This window comes from Pleurodeles waltl, chromosome 4_2 (assembly GCF_031143425.1).
Source record: "Pleurodeles waltl isolate 20211129_DDA chromosome 4_2, aPleWal1.hap1.20221129, whole genome shotgun sequence".
Taxonomy (NCBI): Eukaryota; Metazoa; Chordata; class Amphibia; order Caudata; family Salamandridae; genus Pleurodeles; species Pleurodeles waltl.
This window is the reverse complement of record NC_090443.1, coordinates 456,007,386-456,029,667: the sequence shown is the minus strand read 5'-3', so window position 1 is coordinate 456,029,667 and position 22,282 is coordinate 456,007,386.

Genomic DNA, 22,282 nt, shown 5'->3' with positions numbered 1-22,282 from the left:
AAGGATAACAACATTCTAATAAATTTAGCTTCAAAGTCACAACTTTCTGTATGCTGGGCTGATGCTCTAACAACCCATAAACTAGGATTCAGAACCTCCCTAACTTTCCCAGGTTACCTTCGGATATGCTATTAAAAATTGCATGAACAGGGGAGCCTTGGCATTTTAAATTTCTCAGTTGCATCCCATTAGCAAGTGGAACTTTGGCACCATTTCATTTTAATGCGGCTCCTGGTGACAGATTTTATGGCCTCCCTCATTTGGAATTTAATGCTATCACATCCCTGAAGCGCAATTAGCTGGAAGAGGGAACTAGCAAAAGCTGGTAATTGTATTTCAAGGGATTCCGCCTTATTAAAAACCAAAGCAAAGAAACTCCATCCAGCTGAGCCGCACAACAGCTTGTTTATTAATACTGACAAACTCTTGATGATTATCCAGTCTAACAATGTTCAGAAACATAATTCTCTAATCAGGAGCTAGGCATCTTCGCACACTCTTGCAATTAGGACATTGAAGGCAGAGTTTCACCAAATCAGCCTGATATCCCTCCAGTTTATCCCTCCAGATCTGTTTTTTTCAAATCCGCTTTTTGTAATGATTGAGTCGGATATCATGAGAACAGGTGTCTAACTCATCAGTTGTATCCTAATTCAAATCAGTTAACACCCCTCACACTCACTTATTGAGTTGGATATCAAGAGAACAGGTGTCTAACTCATCTGCTGTATCCTAACTCAAATGAGTTAACACCCCTCACACTTACTTATAAACCATTATACAACTCCACCCTCATTTGCCTCAACAGTCGTGTGCACTTTCATCAAACTCCCAGGCACCTCCGTTCAGCTGGGCTTTCATTAGCATACGTTCCCCACAAACACAAAAAATAGAGCTGGAGGTCCCAATTTCTCCTACTTCTCTCCCAAAACCTGGAATGACCTCCCACTTCGCATCAGAGTCTCCTCATCAGTTCTTGAGTTGCAAAAGAAGCTGAAGACCTGACTCATCAAATAATTTCACCTGAGAGACAGCTGCCTACCCACCTGCCAAGAACCGGGATACCCTCACGGGTGATAATACGATATACAAGTTGACATAACAGAAATCCAAGTCTAATATAAATTTAGGTTGAATGAGCATCCACAGTACAAACATTTTCCTGGGCTTGGCCTACAGTAGATTTGATCTCAATAAGACAAAAATCTTGGAGTATACCAGAATGCTCATATAGGACCAGGAGTGCCAGAAGCCTAACACTATAAACACAAGATGTATTCATGTGCAGTAAAACTAAATGAGGCACCATTACATAGACACTGGCTATTTTGAAAATGAGGCAAGTGTCCAGCCCTTCTGAACCTTCATTGGGCACCCCATGGAGCAATCTAGAACATTTGCAGTTATTGTAAAGGTTCTGAAAACAGAACTTCGTACAGATGGCTGAACTATAATAACTGCATAGGCAATATTAAGCTGGTCCCCCAGTTCCAAAGTCCGCAACTCTGGCTATTAGGGTACATCTATCACTCCTGTACCTTATCCATATGGAAAAGGCCAGTGAGAAACTTTTGCTATTCTTAGAGACTGACAATGAAGGTTCTAGTGAATGTAAATCTTTCTGTTTGGTCATCATGTGCCCAACAACGCTTCAGGGATGCACCAGATCTAAGTGTCAGATAAAAACATCAAGGCCCATATTTATACTTTTTGACGCAAAGCTGCGCCAACGCAGTTTTGCGTCAAAAAAATTAGCGCCGGCTAACGCCATTCTGAAGCGCCATGCGGGCGCCGTATTTATTGAATGACGTTAGCCGGCGTTAGCCGCCGGCGCTGTCTGGTGTGCGTTAAAAAAAACAACGTACACCAGGCAGCGCCGGCGTAGGGAGAAAATGGCGTATGGGCGTCCACAAATGGTGCAAGTCAGGCTGAGGCAAAAAAATCGCCACAACCCGATTTGCGCCATTTTTTTACGACGCCCATCCCCCATTGAAATGACTCCTGTCTTAGCAAAGACAGGAGTCATGCCCCCTTGCCCAATGGCCATGCCCAGGGGACTTATGTCCCCTGGGCATGGTCATTGGGCATAGTGGCATGTAGGGGGGCACAAATCAGGCACCCCTATGCCACAAAAAAGTAAAAAAAAATACTTACCTGGACTTACCTTAATGTCCCTGGGGTGGGTCCCTCCATCCTTGGGTGTCCTCCTGGGGTGGGCAAGGGTGGCAGGGGGTGTCCCTGGGGGCAGGGGAGGGCACCTCTGGGCTCATTCTGAGCCCACAGGCCCCTTAACGCCTGCCCTGACCCAGGCGCTAAAATCCGGCGCTAATGCGTGTTTTTTAGACCCGCCCACTCCCGGGCGTCATTTTTGCCCGGGAGTATAAATCCGACGCATATGCATCGGAGTCATTTTTTAAGACGGGAACGCCTACCTTGCATATCATTAACGCAAGGAAGGTGTTCACGCAAAAAAATGACGCTAACTCCATGAACTTTGGCGCTAGACGCGTCTAACGCCAAAGTATAAATATGGAGTTAGTTTTGCGTTGAATTTGCGTCGAAAAAAACGACGCAAATTTGGCGCAAACGGAGTATAAATATGCCCCCTAATTTACTAACCTCAGCTAGACTCGAATACACACTGCTTGTGACTGGAAAAGCAGTTCAGACCCAGTTACTCTTGGGTACTGCATGTTTACAGGTTTTAACTGTTCAGCCTCAGTATTTCTAAAGTAAAGAAGTATTTAGGTATCCATCACAGTATTGGTTCCCCTGCTAACGGTAACACATCCATAGCAAATTTAACTTTACGAACTCACTACTCCCTAGTACGTCAGCTGTCTATATGAACTTGTCTATTATTATTAAACGTGTCATCTTTTCTGAGTGGAACGATTTCTATATCAAACTGATTTTAAATAGAACTTACCTATTGTTACAAATGGATATTGAGCTACATTTGCATTACCATTTTTGGTCGTAGACTTACTTTACTAGATAAAATGGATGCCAACGGTTTAATTGTATACCATGACTGCATAATGGAATTACATCATAATAAACCCCAGGCAAGAGGTGGTGAGTAAGCATATGAAGGCACCATTTGCCTTGAGAATTTGTGATTGCTCACAGAGGTGTGAGTTTGTGAATATTCAATTGCTGCAAAAAGAGGCTGGTGTGAATAACTTTCCAAGTTTGAAAGCAGAAAAGTACACCTCCTAATTTCTTATGGATTTGGGGAAGGGATTCTTCTAAGTGGAAAATGTTTCCCCAACGAAAAACACAACAAACAAAAAGCAATTTCGCAGCAGGGCTGTATTTTTGGAAAGTGTAATCTTACCCCATAGACAATTCTGCATAATGTAAAATCAAGTGTTGCCCAAATCAGTCAGTTATAGGTCTGGAGCCTTAACTGGAGCAGCTTTCCAAATGTGTGATTGTTGAATTACCCCAATTGTTAAAAAGTGTAAGCCTGTAGTAGGGCTTGCAGCGCTGCCTTGGCGAATAAGAAACCGCCACCACAGCCAGGCTTACCGCTGGCGGTGTTTTCCGTCATGGGGTTTAGGCTGCATCATTCTATGGTGGTCTGTACCGCCATGCTTGTGGCGGTAATTACTACCACCGCCGGCATGGCGGTCCAGACTGCCATGTTCATAATGACCCCCTTAGCCTTCTGTACTATCAATTTGTATTCCCACCTTGTTCCCAAATCAATGTGGCACCAACGGGAGGACTTATCTAAAGTGTTCCAGAAATTCAGTATATGTCTTGCTCATTTGGTCTTGAGACTTTCTAAAACACAGTCACACTCACAATCATAGACAAGTAGCAGGTGATAAATAATGAAAATCAATTCTTAAGTATTTACATTTCTCAAATATTCAGGTATTAATCAGCACAGCATGTTAGTATGGGAAAGAACTCAGTTCAGTGTTTTAACCACACTGAGAACATAGGGTTAATTTACTGAAGCTCACTTTCATATGTAATTGGCATTATCGCTGTTACATCACATTGACAACTGAACATGGAAATACCGGACCATTGATTCATGTTTTGAAACTAGCATGTGCCAAGCACTGAGTGTTCTTTATCATAGGTGATGATTGATATCACAAAAATGCTACATGAAACTCAACTATAACAAACATGTTAGTAGTACATCGTTAAAATACCAATTGTCCAACACGCGCTCAAATCTGTACTGCCATTGCAAGCTAACAACAATGAGCATTATTATTCAGCAGACAGCAAGTTTTCAAGTAACCAATGACACTGATAATATGCCCTTCTCATACGTGCTGCTCATATGAATATCAGACAATCAACTGAAGCCATTCAAGTGCATGCAGCACGTTACAGACTTTTATGACGCTAATCTCCTTGATCTCTTCTTTTCTAGGATCGGCATCCGTGGCGCTGAGCTGTGGAATAGACGAAATGGGAACAAGTGTGGAGGAGCAGAGAATCCCACTCTGCATCTGAAGACCTTTGACCACAAGCAATCACCTCAAGACTAGTGTGGCTTTAAATATCTGCTGCACCTGGCCACACCTAGTCTGAGTCACCTGGCCACCCCAGTCTGAGTCATAAAGCTCCTATACCTAGCCACACCCTGTCTGAGTCATGAGGATGCCACAAGCTCAGGCAACAAGTTGAAACGTGCATCAGATTCTTACATGAGTTCTAAAACAAGCATTGGCTCAAGTAAACATTTCTCAAAGGCAACAACTATCATGGCCCATGCAATGGCAGGTGATTTGCTTAGGGGCACAATTTACTAAATTCCAGATGTGGGCTCCGGAGCATCTTCAGGTTTACACATCAGCTGGAACCATGGGGATGGGGTCAAGGGGCCAAAATCTGCCTGGGAGGGTGCCTTGCTGGCCCCTCCCCATTTTGAGATTCACCTGGGCCCCAAGGGATGGGGTTGAAATTTGGCCTGGGGAGGGGGCAAAGCATTCCCCCCTTAGCATACTATATAAACTTTATGCCCCAAGGGACCTGGCCCAACTAGGGGGCCAAAGAATGCAAGTGTCGGTAACCACGTTTTTTTTTATTTTTTATGTTCCCATGGATATTTGGATCCTCTGCGAATATGTGGGAAAATGTTTTTAAAAATGTTTTATGACCCTGGCGGGATCCCTGTAGGATGTGACCACCAGGACTATGGTGAGGGTACCCTGACACCTTTCGTTTTTTCTTGTGGCTCGGCTGATTCCAAGTCCCAAGATGGCTGCCACCACTTCCGGATTGAAGTGGTGGCATCCACTCCCTTCTCATTTTGAGATCTGTCAGATCAGCAGACCCTCATCATCCCAAGATATACAAAAAAAAAAATTCTTTAATAACTCGCAAACAACTGAATGGATTTACATCAATATAATTTCTGCAAAATTTGGTATAATTCTTTCAGCGGTTCAAGCTGTATCCATGTTTGCACTTCCTATGAGAATTGCACAAAACACATTTTGAGACCCCCTTTTTTCTCAGCCCCTGCTTGACTGAAAGTTTCAAGACAGTGGCTGAAGTGAGTGGCAAACTACTTTTGAAAACTGTGAAGATTTGTCAAAAGGCAGCAGCGCCAAAGTTATAGCAAAATATCTATATATATATATATATACATATATAAAAAATATATATATATATTTGTATATATATATATATATATATATATATATATATATATATATATATATATATATATATATGTACATTGAAACTTTGAAGTATACAGTGAGTGAGCAACACACTTAACTTGAGGAACAAAAGCCAGCCACTGGTGACAAAATGAAGATGAATGCAGATTGCAGCACACAGAGAAAGAGAAAAAGTTAGGCGAAATGAAAGCCTTTCTCCTTGTTGTGCCATGCTAACGCCACTCCTGGGGTGGCATTAGATTTTGGGGTTGCCACAGATTTATGATGTTTTGTAAATATGGGGCAGCAACAAAATGCAATGGGTGTTTCTGTGAAAACACCCATAGCAAACCCCCATTGCACACCCCTTCCAAGCAATGTGCTGGGTGTGAAAGGGGTATATTTAAAAGTTGGTGTTAAGCCACAAAAAGTGGCTTAACACCACCTTGTAAATATGGCGCAGTACACAGAGCCACCGGAGTGTCGCAAAAAGGGGTACCACTGTGGCAATAAAGGTTTGTAAATATGCCTCATAGTGTTAAAAATACAACAAACAGTCATTCATCCCCCATGGTTTTCCGGTGCCATGCTGTGTGGCTCATTCTCTCATATTCAGTGGCCCTTACAAAAAGATGTTGCATGGGGAGACAGAAAGTGAGCACTTCACATTTGTCTAGTCACTCAACATTGAAGGGTCAACACATGCCAAAAACACACAGGGGGATTACTGATGTAATCTATTTGAGCTTAATGTCAGCAGTGGTGACAGAGTAGTCTCTGGCACTGACCTAGTGAGTCCATCAATGAATAAACATGAGGAAGCATGACTCCCCTTTTATTGGACAGGGAGTATGACTCAGTTGTTACAAACTACGCTCTCTGTTAAACTCCAAAGGGAATAGGTAATATTCCCTGACAGAACTGAATGGAGCATGGGACTTGCTGTGATGAACTGCATAAAAGGAACAGAACCCAAAGATACATAAGTGCACAGGATAGGTAACATAAATGCTATTTCTGTGTGCTGTTTCTCTTGTGGCAGTAGCTACAATGTGTTCCTGTGCCCTTACCAGGATTATGTCTAAGCAGGAAGGGGATCCTTCCTGTACCTAGTAAAAAAGTAGGATTTGTGTGTGATGCAAAATGCATCAAGCATGCAAATGAAAAGTAATGTGCATTAATACATTTTTGTCACTTTCTCCTGCCTAGTTTGGGGGTATTAAATATTTGCTGACAAGGCAAATGAACATATTGTGGCAAAATACATGGATGGATGCATTGGAACACCCCTGGTCTACACATGGAAGGGTCGCGTGGTGTAGGGCATGGCAGGTTATCACTATGTGCTGTCTTAGTCTAAAAAAGTTTGTCACATTGGCATTCAAAGTGTTTCAAATAGCCCCCTTTCTGGCATTGTAGCTAGAATTTAAGGCTTTGTGGAGGGTTGCATTCCCAACACAAGGAGAACACTTTCCTACCTGAGGGAAGTACACATGAAATGTAAAGGATTATCATATTATGTTAGAACATGTAAGTATAATTGTGAATGGATAATATCTACCGTCCACATGCAGAGAGCTTTGTTTTGCAGGATTTTGACATGCACTGCAATGCTCAACTATGTTTCAGAGCTCTCATAAAGCTAAAGGTACTTAGCAAGCACCCCCATGTAAGAGTTACTTGAGCTAAAAATAACTATAAATACTGAATTTCTATGGTTCTGTGCAAATAAATTCAGATCCTAACTATAACATCCCTGTAACCTTAGATTTTTAAAAGTGAATTTCTAAATTTTAATAACCCTGTAACTCTTGTTTTTTTCAGTGAATTCCTTTTTTTTAAACAAAAAGTAATTTTAATTACTATACATTAATCCAACACCCTCCTGCCTTGAAGCAAACCTGCTATAACTACCCAATCTTGCGCCATGTCGGCCTTTGGCTGTGGTTTTCAGGGGTTGGCCACAGGGCCAGGCCTGTGCTCAGACCTTGCAGCCAATCTCCTATAACCGATCAACCCCCATCCCCACGCGACACATGGCCTTCAGCCAGGCCCTGCGGCCCCCACCCTATAACCACCCAAACACACATGCATAAGTCTCTGAGTGGGTCTTTGGGCATGTGCATGAGTACTTCAGTGGGTCTTTGAGTGGGTCATGGGTCTCTGAGTGGGTCTGTGAATGGGTCTGTGAGGGTCTGAGTGGTGTGTGAGTGGGTGAGTGAGTGACTAAGTAGGTCTGTGAGTGGGCATGTGTGTGTCTGAGTTGGCCTGTGAGTGGGTACATGAGTCTCTGAGTGTGTCTGTGAGTGAGTGCATGAGTTTCTGAGGTGGTCTTTGAGTGAATGCATGAATCTCTGACTGGGTCTGTGAGTGGGTGCTCGAGTCTGAGTGGGTCTGTAAGTGGGTGCATGAACGTCTGTGGCAGTCACCAGTAGGACTATTTTTTCCATAGACAGAGCATTTTGTGTTTTGCGAATTATAAGTCTTCATCAAATTTTCAAAACTTATACAGTCAGTTAAGCTGCTGTGTTGAACGTTTCTGGGTGATCCATCAAGTGGGGGTAAGGAAAAAGGAGAGGAGTCCCAAAACACTTTTCCCCCATTCTATGTCAATCGGATTTTTCAAATTTTTGAACAAGACTACAGTCAGAACAGCTGAACGGAATTACACCAAATTTGGCAGAAAGCTAGCTCTTTGTCCAAAAAGAGTGCTTTTTGTGATTTTGTGTAAATCCGTAGATTTAACCGTCCCCCTGCTGATATCTGATTGGGTGCCAGCACTTTAACAAGGAAGTGTTGACAGCCATCGTGAATCCCACAAAAAAAAAAAAAAAAAAAAAAAAAAGGGGCCAGGGTCGAGTCATCCTGAGCCCCTAGATCCACTGCCATACACAGTTTTTATTTCACTATTTTGACTGCTATAGTTTCATTTGATATTTTAATGATGTTGTAGATGTCATGAGTGCTGTAATGTCTAGGGTAATTAGGAACGCATGGCGAGGGTGCAAGTTATTGTTACCTTAGGGCGCAAGTTAGAGTTACTTGAAATAACTCATAACTGCTGAATTTCAATGGTTTTGTACATTTAAAATGTGAACCTAACTATAACGTCCCTGAAAACTTTAGTTTTTTAAAGTGAATTTCTGTGTTTTTTGTTATTCTATTTCCTAACTATAACATCTTTTAATTACTACACAATATTTCAACCACCGCTGCACACCTCCTGCGGCCAAACCACCCAAACTCATGCCATGCACAGCCTTCAGCCATGCTTGGCAATGGTTGGCCACAGGGCCTGTTGCTCTGGGTGTGAGAATAGGTATGAGAGGGTGTCTCTGGGTGTGAGAGTGGATGTGCCAGTGTCTGTCGGGGTGTGAGAGTGGGTGTCAGAGTGCCAGCGAAAGTGTGAGAGTAGGTATGAAAGGGAGTCTCTGGGTGTGAGAGTGCCTCTGTGAGTGGGTGTGTGAGTGTCTGTGTGGGTTTGTGAGTGGGTGTGCGACAGTCTGAGTGGGTCGTTGAGTGGGTGCATGAATGCAATTGAGTGGGCCTGTTACTAGGTGCTGTGGGAGTGACTCAGTCAAAAAGAAACCTCACCTGGCCTTTTACCCAACAAGAGTCCACAGTTTTGCACAAGATATCTACCCAAGTGGCATTTTTTCTGACCTTGTGTAAATGTCCAGTGTGTATTTTACACTACAGCTGTGTAGTGGACCACAAAGAAATGTCTCCAGTGACCTTGTGTGCTTTTGGCAATGTGATTGTGACTTGTGCGTCTTTCTCCAAAATTCTGAGATAACATCAATCTTCCTATAGAGAGGCCAATGAGACTACAAAGACGTAAGTCTCCACTAAACCTAGCTATATGATGTAATTTCTTATTTTTTGTGTGGATTTTGCCACAATTTCTTTCAAATTGGGGGAGGGGTTCGATTTTGGCCCCAAGGACCTCATTACCCAGGGCCTGGCCTTAATACATATTATATGTTTTTGGGTAAGGGGGCTGTGCAGCCCCCTCCCCCAGATGATTTACCCCCTTGGGGATCCTATTCCCTGGGGCCTGGCCTTAAAATAATTTTTTGGGGGTGGGGGTGCCACATGCCCCCCCAAATGGCCAATCTCAGCTCCGGGGACCGCATTCCCTGGGACCCTGGCATGTCACCTGGGTATCTCCCAGGGCAACTAGTCACCACTGTTGTGGACCTCATGGAGAGCCTGAATGCCTCCATGGTCCCATTTGGCTCCCCACCTCCTGCAGGAGTCAACATTGCTGTCACAGACAGAGAGGTGCTAAACATGCAGCTCCCTGTCTGTGAGACCAATGTCTGTTTCCCTGCCTGCATGTCTGTGGGCAGGGAAACAGCCAAAGATTTTGCTCCCAGCTCTCGCTTACTGGGAGAGGAGTTGTGTTTGCTGGTGCTATGGTCCCCTGGGCCAGGTATGGCCCAGGAGGAGAGGCGCTCAGCCTCCCTCCCACTTTCAAAAGTATTTTGGCCCCAGGGAGGTGGAGGTCCCCGGAGCACGGGGGTCCATCAGGCCTCCCCCATTACTATTAATTTGGGTCCAGGAAGGTAGTGGTCCCTGGGGTTCAGTGGGATCCAGGGGGGTCCAGGCAGCCCCCGATTACTGTAATTTTGCCCTGGGGAAGTGGTGGTCCCCAGATCTCAGGGGGTTCAGGCAGCCCCCCATTACAAACTTTTAGCCCTGAGGAGATGGCAGTCCCTGGGGCTCAATGAGTTTCAGTAGTGGGGCTCCATGTGTCCCCCTCCATTTTTTTTAAATAATACCCCGGGGACCTGGCCCACCCAGGGGCATTTTCCAAAACAGGCACGGGAGCATGCATTGTTTAAAACATTTTTGCTGGATTCACGGAACCCATGTGACCCTCGGTGAAAATTAAAAACAATGCTTTTTTGCCCTGACAGGGTCCCTCTGGGACCCGATCACCAGAGCAACAGGGGTACTTACCCAGGACCTTTTTGTTATTTTTTATCTTTTTTTCGGAGTTCAGACTGAAGCTGAGTCCCAAGGTGGCTGCCAATACTTCCTTGTTGAAGTGTTGGCAGCCAATCAGATCTCAGCACAAGATCGTGAGGGTTCCCAAAGCCTTTGCATCCCTATATATATATATATATATATATAAATATGAATTTTCTTTAAGATTTCCAAAACTACTGAACAGATTTACATAAAATAACGAAAATTAGGCTTTCTGGACCAAGAGCTACCTTTTTGCCAAATTTGGTGTAATTCAATTTGCTGGTTTGGGATATATATATATAGGCATATATATTACCTAGTGGCAGTTGCCACTAAGTATTTTTAATTAGGACCTAGTTTCTATATATAAAAAGCATGTATTTTGGCTATTAACTTTGGCGCCATTTGATGAAGTTTTGCTACATTTTGCAAGAAAATACAACGCTCACTTCAGCGTCTGTCTGGAAAGTTTTGGGGTGATCTGTCAAGCGTGGGCTGAGAAAAAGCCCTGAATTCTTTTCCCTATTCATTTTTCCATAGGGATTTTGAACAGTGATAGCGCCCAAGCCACTGGACGGAATTACCAGAAAGGCAGCCCTTGGTCCAGAAAGCAACTTTTTGTTATTCCGTGTAAATCTATTCAGTAGTTTTAGAGAAATTAAAGACAATCCAAATTTGTTTTTATAGAGACACGAAGGCTTTGAAAACCCTCTCGATCTCGTGCTGAGATCTGATTGGCTGCCAACACTTCCACAAGGAAGTGTTGGCAACCATGTTGGGACTTGGCTTCAGCCGAGTCCCAGAAAAAAAGTACAAAGTAAGAAAAGGGGCCAGGGTACAGTCACCCTGACCCTTCATCTTTAGTGCAGGGGTTCCTGGGAGACGACCCCTACCCCAGAGCAAAAAGCTGTTTGGATTAATGTATAGTAATGAAAATGACTTTACATTAAAAAAAACATAGAAATTCTGTGAAAAAAACTAAGGTTACAGGGACGTTATAGTTAGGAAATAGAATTGAACAAAAACATAGAAATTTGCTTATAAAACCAAAGGGTACAGGGACACTATAGTTAGGCTCACATTTTAAACATACCAAACCATAGACATTCACCTGTTAGAGTTATCTAAAGTAACTATGCCTCATGCCCTATGGTAACTATAACTTGCGCTCTCTCGCCATGCACTGCTAATTACCCCACAAATCACAGTACCCATGACTGCTTTGATAACATCATTGATAATGCCACTGTAAAATCTGCAGTAAAATTATTGATCAGATAAGTATGCATGGTGGGGCGTGAGTTATAGTTACCTTAGGGCCGAGTTATATTTACTTTAGATAACTCTAACAGTTGCATTTCTATAGTTAGGTATGTTTAAAATGTGAGCCTAACTAGAATGTCCCTGTAACCTTTGGTTTTTTAAGTGAATATATGATATATGTTCAAAAAAGTTAAATATAGCTAAATAAATTATTAGATAGTAACCTGGTAATCTGAAATACATTATAAAAATGTAATGGCAATCTTAAATTAAGGAGCTTGGACACACAACCATCCCTAGTACATACTGCGCCATACCTCAGATGGCTAATCTATTGGAACTCTGGATGGAGAGAATCGGCCACTAAGACATGATTCTAATCATACGATTTGCCTAGATCTTCCTAGATATGCGTCCTGCTAATTTATGCTTTTCTTTTAAACGATGTAAATTTTGTATACGTGTCCTTAACAAATCTTGGCTGTATCCATGTCTGCCTCACTTCCCGAATCAGTATACATTACCAATTTACTGGTACTGTTCTTATGCTCCACTCGATGTCAAATTCAGTGTTATAGAAGGCCTACCAGTTAGTTCTTCAAAAATGCAAAAACATCTGAGTATGGGATACTCTGCGTGACTCAACAACTAATGAAAGCCTGATTTAATTTCAGTTTCTATGGATACATTAGATCTCTAGCTGAAGCAACTCACACTTCCCAGTAACCTTCCCCACACCGCGGAAGTATCCAATGCACCTTCCCTTGTTGTCCTTCACTTCCAGATGAGGAATTTTAATCAGGGTTGTAACACAGCCTTGTTAGTACTCACCTGGAAGACACCCTGGCTGTAATGAAAAGTCATTATGCAGCTCTTACCTTGAATAGAATATCAATTGGCCTGCTTTCAAATAACACCTGCCTCCACAGAAAGTCCCAGCCCACAATCCCACACATTTCGGCAGCGTTGTGTGTAGGAATAAATTCAGTTCGATAAATTCGGTGATTAGGTTCACACCCGTTTCACATTCTTTGAATTCATAAGACACCACGTAATTACTGTTTAATCATTTCCCTCGCCTGACTACTTAGCTCGGATTCCTCTTTGCATCAGTCTCCATCTGCCAGACATCGATCTGAATTTATAACCTGCTCCCCTCTTGCTCCATCCCTCCTCTCCTGGCAGCTGCTGTGGTGCTGTGCTGTCTTTTTCTCTTCTGCCCTTCTGCAACTATTTCCCTACTGCACTCTCACTTCTTACTCTTCCACTTCCCTGGCACAGGAACCAGCCTTTACCATGCATGCCCTTACAACGAAGTGGTAAGTATATATAAGCAGAAAATATCCTTTACCATGCATCAATTACAACGCAATACCTTTACCAAGCATGTTTTTTGCACACATATGCCTTTGCTACACATGCCTTCACAACAAAATGGTACGTATATAGAAGGTACGTGTGTATATATCTATATCTATATCTATATTTATATCTACATCTCTGTATATATATATATTCAATGAAAAACCAAAGGGCCTCATTTACAAGAAAATGATGGAGCGCGAGGCTGCGCAAAATTTGTCAGCGCCTCGCTCCGTCATTTTAAAAAAGCAGGGATGCTCCGTATTAACAAGAATACGGCTCACCCCTGTGTTTTCCCAGGAGCCGGCGCTAATTTGGCAGCCAAGCGCCAACGCAGCCACCCTTGTGCATGGTTCAAGGATGGCTGCATGGCGCCCAAAATCAATCTTCAATGGCAATTTGCTCTTTCTATGTATGCTACAGAATGCAGCACACATAGAAAGAGCAAAAAATGAGGAGAACTGAACGCCTTTCTCCTCGTTGCGCCATGCTAACGTCACCCCTGGGATGGCATTAGATTTTGGCTCTGGCTCAGGTTTACGAAATCTCATAAATCTAGGGCAGCGTCAAAATGCAATGGGTGTTGCTGTGGAACAGCCACAGCAACACTCATTGCACGCCCCTTCCACGCAAGGTGCTACGTGTGAAGGGGCCGTATTTACAAGGTGGCATTAAGCCACAAGAAGTGGCTAAAGACTCATTTGTAAATACAGGGCAGTGCACAGCACCACCATAACAGCACAAAAATTGATTCTCCAGTGGCATTTGGGGTTCGTAAATGAGCCCCTCTAGGTTTAAGCTTAGTATAGTTAGGAAAACCTATTTTCCATATACAAGCCATGTTTAAACTAAACAAAGTTTACAAATTCTAAAGCTATAGCACTATCGTTCATCTACAATTCATCCACCCCATTCAAATTATTTTAAGTAGTGGGCCTCCTTACACAGTCTTTTCAGCTTACTAACCAGACAACTCTAACTATAACTCAGCATTCTACCATGCACTGTGTTCTCACTGTGTAGTAAAGTAGGACATAATGTAGTGGCATGGTGTCTCATATAATGGAGTCAAGTATCATAGACTGAAGCAGCGAGCTGTACAACGGAATGGCGTATCAAACAGTAGAGTGGGATGTCATAGACTTTCAGAGAGTAGAGTGTTTTAGATTGGAATAGGGTGAATTAGATTGTCATTGAGTAGGGTATTGTCAAGTGCAGTGTCATAATGTATAGTCACGAGAGGAGTGCTGTGTCATGTAGTGGAGTGACATATTGTAGAGAAAGGCATGTCATAGAGTGTAGTACAGTGGAGTAGAATTGATGGACATAGGGTGGAGTAGAGTGACATGGAGTGTAGTACATTGTTGCAGAATGGAGTTGCATACAGTGGAGTGGAGTTGTGTACAGTGGAGCGGCTTAGAGTGGAGAATAGTACAGTGTTATAGAGTGGGATAAAGTGCAGTGGACCATAGTGGAGTAGAGTGCACTGGACTGGGGTAGTGTAGACTGGAGTTAAGTGTCATAGAGTGGAGTGGCCAGTCGTAGACAATAGTGGCGTGGAGTGCAGTATAGTGGCGTAGCATACAGTTGAGTAAAGTGTCATAAATTGGATAACCATATTGTACAGAAGAGTGCAGTAGGGCATCATACTGTATCAGAAAGTTATGTGGCCACAGTGAAGTGGCATACATTCTATTTTATTTTTGTAGTGGAGTGTTGTAGTGTGTGGAACAGAAGATTGGAATACAGTGTTATGGAGTACACTGGCATTGAGTGGCGTAGTGGCGTAGAGTGGAGTGAAGTAATGGAGTAGAGTGGAGTTCTGTGTGTGTCAGAGTAGAGTGGACTAAAGTAGGGTGCAGTGGCATACAAAGATCTACATACAATGTCATATAATGGCCTAGAGTATTATAGAGTAGAGTGCAGTAGAGTGTTGTACAGTGGCATACAGTGTAGTACTTTGTTGTACAGTAGACTGAAGGGGTATAGACAGGAGGAAAGTATCAAAGAGTGACATACAGTATACTAGAGTGCTGTAGTGTGGAGTTGCATAGATTACAGTAATGTGTGAAACAATGGAGCTGGGTAGAGTAGATTGGTGTATAGTAGCATAAGTAAAGTCTTACACTGTGGAGTAGAGTGGAGTGGTATAACAAGGTGTGGAGTAAAGTACAATATAATGTATTGGTGTGTCATAGAGTGGAGTGGCATGGAGTGTACTGGTGGAACGGAGGTAGTAAACTGTTATACACCGGGGTGGGGTCTTGTGCAGTAGAGTGGAGTGCTGTATTGCATAGGAAAGTGTCACATAGTGGAATAGAGCGCTGTACATTGGAATGTACGGGCATAGAGTGGAGTATAGAGTTGGATAGTGGAGTGTACAGGGATAGAGTGGAGTAGAATGCTGTAAAATGCTGTGTAGTGTGGTAGACGTTTATAGAGTGGAGTTATATAGAGTGGAATAGAGTGTGATACAACGGATTGGCGTAGAGAGGAGTGGCATACACTGTAATGGCATAGAGTGGATTACCGTAAAACTGGAGTAGCATACAGTGGTATACTGTTCACTAGAGTTTAGAAGAGTGGAGTGGCATAAAGTAAAATCTCCTATACTGGAGTGGTGTATACAGTGGAGTAGATTACAGTGGATTAGCTTAGAGTGGGGTGGCACATATTGAAGTGGTGTTGTGTAGAGTCAAGGAAACTAATAATTTGAGTGGTGTCTCATAAAGTAGAGTAGAGTGCTGTGTTGTACAGTGTTGGAAATTTTTGTTGAGTGGATTAAAATGTTGTACAATAGAGTGTACGGGTAGAGAGTTCAATTCAGATTTGTTCAGTGGAGTGTACTGGGATAGGATTGAGTAGAGTGTAGTAGAGTGGCATAGAGTGTGGTAGAGATTTGTGCAGTGGAGTTATGTAGAGTGGAAGAGAGTAGACTGGAGTGGCGTGGAGTAGCGTACAGTAGAGTAGCATAAATTGGAATAGCATAGAGTGGAGTAGAAAAAGACTGGAGTGGCATACAGTGGAGTGGTGTAGAGTGTAATAGTGTATAGTATAGTAACACACAGTGGAATGGTATGAAGTGTAATAGAGTATAGTGCAAAAGTGAACAGTGGAGTGGGTTATAGAGAAGTGGTTTAGACTGGAGTGGTGTATTGTAGGATGGGTAGACTGTAATAGCATACAGTAGAGTGGCATATAGTGGACATGGGTAGAGTGGAATACCATATAGTAGAGGGGCAAAGATTGAAATTGTGTACACTGTAATAATGTAAAATGGAGTGGTGTACAGTGGAATAGTGTAGAGTGGAGAAGAGTGGCGTGGCGTAAAGAAGAACAGCATAGAGTAAAATTGTGTAGAGTAGAATGGTATAGAGTGTAGTGGTGTACAGTGGAGTGGTGCAGATTGTAGTAGTGTACAGTGAAGTGGGGTGGAGTGAAATGGCATATAGTGGAGTGGCGTAGAGTGGAGTGTCATCCACTGAAGTACCATAGAATGCAGTGAAGTAGTGTGGTGTGGCATACATTGGAGTGATGTAGAGTGGGATGGTATACAATGGAGTGGCATGCAGTGGAATAGAGTAGAGTGGAGTGGCATAAAGTGTAATAGCATATAATGGAGTAGCGTATAGCGGAGTGGCATACAATAAAGAGGCATAGAGTGGAGTTACATACAGTGTAATGGTGAGTGCACTGGTGTAGAGTAGAGTTGTATACAAATGTAACAACATAGAGTGGAGTGTTTTATAGTGGAGTGGCGTAGAGTGTAGTAGTGTACATTGGAGTGTTGTCAAGTGGAGTGCCACACAGTGGAATAGAGTAGAGTGGAGTTGCATACAGCAGAATGGCATAGAGTTCAACAATGTATAGTGGACTAGTGCCCAGAGGAATGGCGTACAGTGGAGCTACATAGACTGGAATGGCATATAATAGCATTGTGTACAGTGTAATAACGTAGAGTAGAGTGGAGTCTTGTTCAGTGGAGAGGCCTGGAGTGGGGTAGAGGGGAACAGCGTATAGTGGCATGGCTACGGAGGTGTGGCATACAGATGTATGTGAAATTTAGCAGCAATGCAGAGTATGGTATGCAGAGTAAATCAAAACAGAGAATTGTGCCACCATGTATTTCTCCATATTTACCAATCAATGCATGGCCACGCATGATGGCCTTGCATTCCTTTGCAATTCTGACTTAATCATTGCATTGCCCATGGACACCATGAGTAACGCAAGGGTGCCACAATCCAATAATGCAGCTAGGTCTTAGTTACAGATTCTGCCATGGTATACAGTGATAACTTTACAGAATACTGTGGTGAATGATAATGACAAGCCAGTATATAGTTAGGTAATGGGTGTTTTTAGAGAAGGAAGAGGCAGCCATATTGTTTTACTACACTCTGGTTGTGTTACGTGTTAGGGCCTTTGCTATGGGTAAGTAACTTTATTAAAGTGGTAATAGGTAGAGAATTTTCTTTTATATATTTTTAGATGAGTTTAGGGCCATGTACCATGGGAGATTCACAAACATTTGTGAAATTCAACAAAATACCAAAGTGACAGATATCACTATGTTTAAATGCCTTATATTTTAAAAACTATTTACCCTACTTAACTTGCACCAGTTCTCCTTGCTGCCTGACCACCTCTGCCAAGTCTGGCAAATCTGTTTGAATAGGTTGCAGGTTGATCTTTTTGCTGCTGCCCCCTGTGTGCTGTGCCTTGCCCCCAGCCCCCTGGCTTCCTGAACTCTTTTTCCCCACCCGCCCTCTTTCCAGTGAACCTCTTCTGCCCCAGGACCTACTTAATGGTAGTTGCAGTGCGACCCCACTGAGCAGGTCCTTGCAGCATCTCCCCTTGCTACCTGGTCACTTCTGTCAAATCTGGCAACTCTGCTCAAGTAGGATGCAGGTTGGCCTTTTTGCTGCTGCCCCCTGTGTGCTGTGCTTTGCCCCAACCCCTACTTTCCTGCAGTTTTTTTTCCTGCTTTCCCACTCCCGCCCTCTTCCCACTGCAGCCCTCTCACCCCCGGACCTACTTAATAGCAGGCACATCCAGCCAATGTGCCGCAAGCATGTTGCCAGCATGCCAAAGTCAAGCCTGTCTGTACCCGTCCATGCCTGGGCCACACCCCGAGCCAGAAACCCTGCCTTTTCCATCATCTGCTGATATTCTGCCACTGAGCTCTGGGACCAGGCCCCAGGAGCCAAGGCAACAACTGCTGAATCACATCCACCAGACCACGGTCAGACCGTTTGCCTGCTGCAAGTGTCACTACACCTGCTACACCGACACCCTCCCCAGCCCCACACCACCACCCACCAAGCCTTAGAAACAACTACACTGCCTACTGCTCAATGCAAGATCCCTCAGCAAATATGCCATATAAATATGGAACACTATAACCACCCTCAGCCCGGACCTGATGTTCATCACTGAGATCTGGCTCACACCTACCTCATCCCCCGACATCACCTGTGCCACCCGCAAGGCTACAAGCTGATTCACAAAGACTGCCACAACAAGCATGGAGGAGGCATTGCCATCATGCATAAGGACAGCATCCTGTGTACCGCATTTGAGGAAGATATGTCTTACCTCATGGAATACTTAACTTCCTTATCCAAACTGATGCCAGAATAAACATCAAGGGAACCTCGTGTACAGGCACCCAGGGCCCTGCCCTGCCATTTGCAAGGACATCACCGACTTAATTGCCCCCCGGCCATCAACTCGACACACTGCACGCTTTTAGGAGATCTAAATTTCCACCTAGATAACCCCAAGAACCACAACTCCACTAACCTCCTGGACAACCGAAGTAAAATCAGACTCAAACAACTAGTCAACAGCTCCACACACACAGCAGGACACATCCTGGATCCCAACTTTACAACCAGCATCAGAATTAAGCTATCCCACTCTCTGGAGCTCACATGGAACGGCCACCACCTGGTACATTTCTCCATAATCAGCAGACTAGCGCCTTCCACCACACCCCCATGCTCCCTCCCCACAGAGGGAGAAAAATCACAGCGACCCAATTGTCCACCTCCCTGACTCCAGCAAGCACATCCTCTCCTGCAACCTCGAGCAAAACACCCGATATCTATCCGAATGGATCCTCAACGGTGCCGACAAAGTTGCCACATCAAGAAACTCCACCTCTAGAAGACCCAGCAAGCCTGCAAGGTGGTTCACCCTCAAACTCTGCACACTCAAGAGATAATGCAAATGGCTAGAAAGACAATGGTGCAGGAGCAGAGACCAAGCAGACCACACCACCGTCAAAGTAGCACTGAACAATTATCATTTCCACCTCAGAGAAGCAAAAAAGGTTGCCCTACTCAGCTGCATCAAGGAAAGCACTAACCACCAGGGGCAACTCCTCTGTAATGGCAGAGGGTCATAACCCACCAGCATATGAAAAATAAAATAACAGCATACTATTGTTTTCTTTTTCATCATCTACAGCAAGTTCCACCTCCAACCCACCAACATCGTCCACCTTCTTACCCCACCAGGTGACCCTCCCTGCCACTTGATCACCAACTGGAAGCACCTATCTACCCAGGAAACAGCAGCTCTCATGAGTTCGACCTACTCTGGCTCACCCAATGACCCATACCCCCACTACATCTTCAACCTGGGCCAAAAGGAAATCTGCAGTATCCTCACCCCCATCCATGCAAGCAGCTCCTAAAAAGTCCATCACTGAGTCCAACGAACTCAAACATTACCACTCCATATCTCTGCTCCTCTTCCCAGCTAAGATTCAGGAAAGAGCCATCAACCAACAGTTCACCGAACACTTGGAAAGACACCTCCCAATGTGGTTTCTGCACCAACCACAGCACCGAGACTGCCCTAATCGCCTCATAGGGTGACATCAGGTCCATCCTCAATCATGGAGAGAAGGCTGCCCTGACCCTCCTCAACTTCTCAGCCATGTTCAACACCATCTCCCACTACACCCTCACCTCCAGACTCCATCACTTCGGGGTCCAAAGCAACACCATCAAATGGATCCACGCCTTTCTCAGTTTGCCTCCGACCTTTCACCTCAGAACCAAAGAGCATCATATGCAGCATCCCCCACGGGTCCTCACTCAGCCCCACCCTCTTCAACACATATATTACACCACTGGCTGAGCTTATTGGCTCCTACAGACTCAACATCACTTCGTACACCAAGGACACTCAACTCATACTCTTCTTCTTTGAAGACCACGCCACCCCTAGAGACAACTTCAGCAAAGCCATAAACCACATCGCCAAATGGATGAGAAAAAAGTGCCTGAAATTGAACACGGAAAAGATGGAGGTGATCATCATCGGAAACAACTTCTCCCCCGGGATGATTTATGGTGGCCCCCCCATACTTTGATAACCCGGACCCAGACTGACCACACCCGCAACCTTGGCATCATCATCGACAGCAAATTCACCTTCCAATGACTTATAAACACAGTTGCCTCCTCCTGCTTCCACAACCTCCACATACTACGGAAGATAGTCAGATGGATCCCCATTGAAACCAAAAAGACGGTAATGCAAGCCATCATCGGGGATGGAAATGTGGGTGGCTGGTTTGGTTTGTGTGTTCAGCTTTTTTTTGCAAAACATGAGTCATTATTTAGATTTAAATGAGTTGTTGTACAACCCTGACAATTCCAGTAAAAGTCATGGCCTCTTTCTATGGGACTGAACAAGTAGTACCCAAACGCTGAAAATAAGCGTGGATTCCAAATACCTGCCCACATGAGGATACCAAGTGGAAAAAGGAAGATTGATGTATGAGCAGCACAAGTGGAACCCAAGATTGGAACCTGGTGGAAGTTCTGAAACCGGCTACCCACTGCTTTCTGAATGTGTAGTTGAGGTATGGTGAGCATCCGATGGATAGTTCACATGCAAAAGTGCTATGTACTTCACAGTCATTAGTGGCACTTTGTCTCTGCCACTAAACTAGGACACAGATTGCCAGCTCTACAAAACGATGGGATTCTGCAGAGTAAAACTCCATGAGTTCTGTCCACCCCGAATAGTAGTTTGTGTAGCTCACTGTTAGGCCACTTTTTAATTTTGCTGCACGGGAATACATAAGGAAGGCGCTTCTTGTTGGGCTTGTAGTGCACAGTTTTATTGTGTGAGGCAGAAAGCATGCAAAGAAAACACATGTAGAGTAAGATTTATTCTATTTGTTATATATTTGTTGTTCATGTAGTCTTTGGGCTTCCATGCTATATTTAGTAAGATTGTGCAACATTTGAAGATCAGAATGAATGAAAGGCAATCATTGTTATATTTCTAAAAAGTGAGATTCCTATTTTGTCCTAGTGACCAATTATCATGCCCTCCACAAAGTAGTTTTTGTGGCTCACTGTTAGAGCAATCCTTCATTTTGTTGCCCAGGGATGCATAAGAAAGACAGTTTTTGTTTGGCATGTTGAACCTGTAGGAAAGTACCATCTTGCCTGGCATGTTACCCCCATTTTTCACTGTATATATGTTGTTTTAGTTGTATGTGTCACTGGGACCCTGGTAACCCAGGGCCCCAGTGCTCATAAGTGTGCCTGAATGTGTTACCTGTGTAGTGACTAACTGTCTCACTGAGGCTCTGCTAATCAGAACCTCAGTGGTTATGCTCTCTCATTTCTTTCCAAATTGTCACTAACAGGCTAGTGACCATTTTTACCAATTTACATTGGCTTACTGGAACACCCTTATAATTCCCTAGTATATGGTACTGAGGTACCCAGGGTATTGGCGTTCCAGGAGATCCCTATGGGCTGCAGCATTTCTTTTGCCACCCATAGGGAGCTCTGACAATTCTTACACAGGCCTGCCACTGCAGCCTGAGTGAAATAACGTCCACGTTATTTCACAGCCATTTTACACTGCACTTAAGTAACTTATAAGTCACCTATATGTCTAACCTTTACCTGGTAAAGGTTAGGTGCAAAGTTACTTAGTGTGAGGGCACCCTGGAACTAGCCAAGGTGCCCCCACATTGTTCAGAGCCAATTCCCTGAACTTTG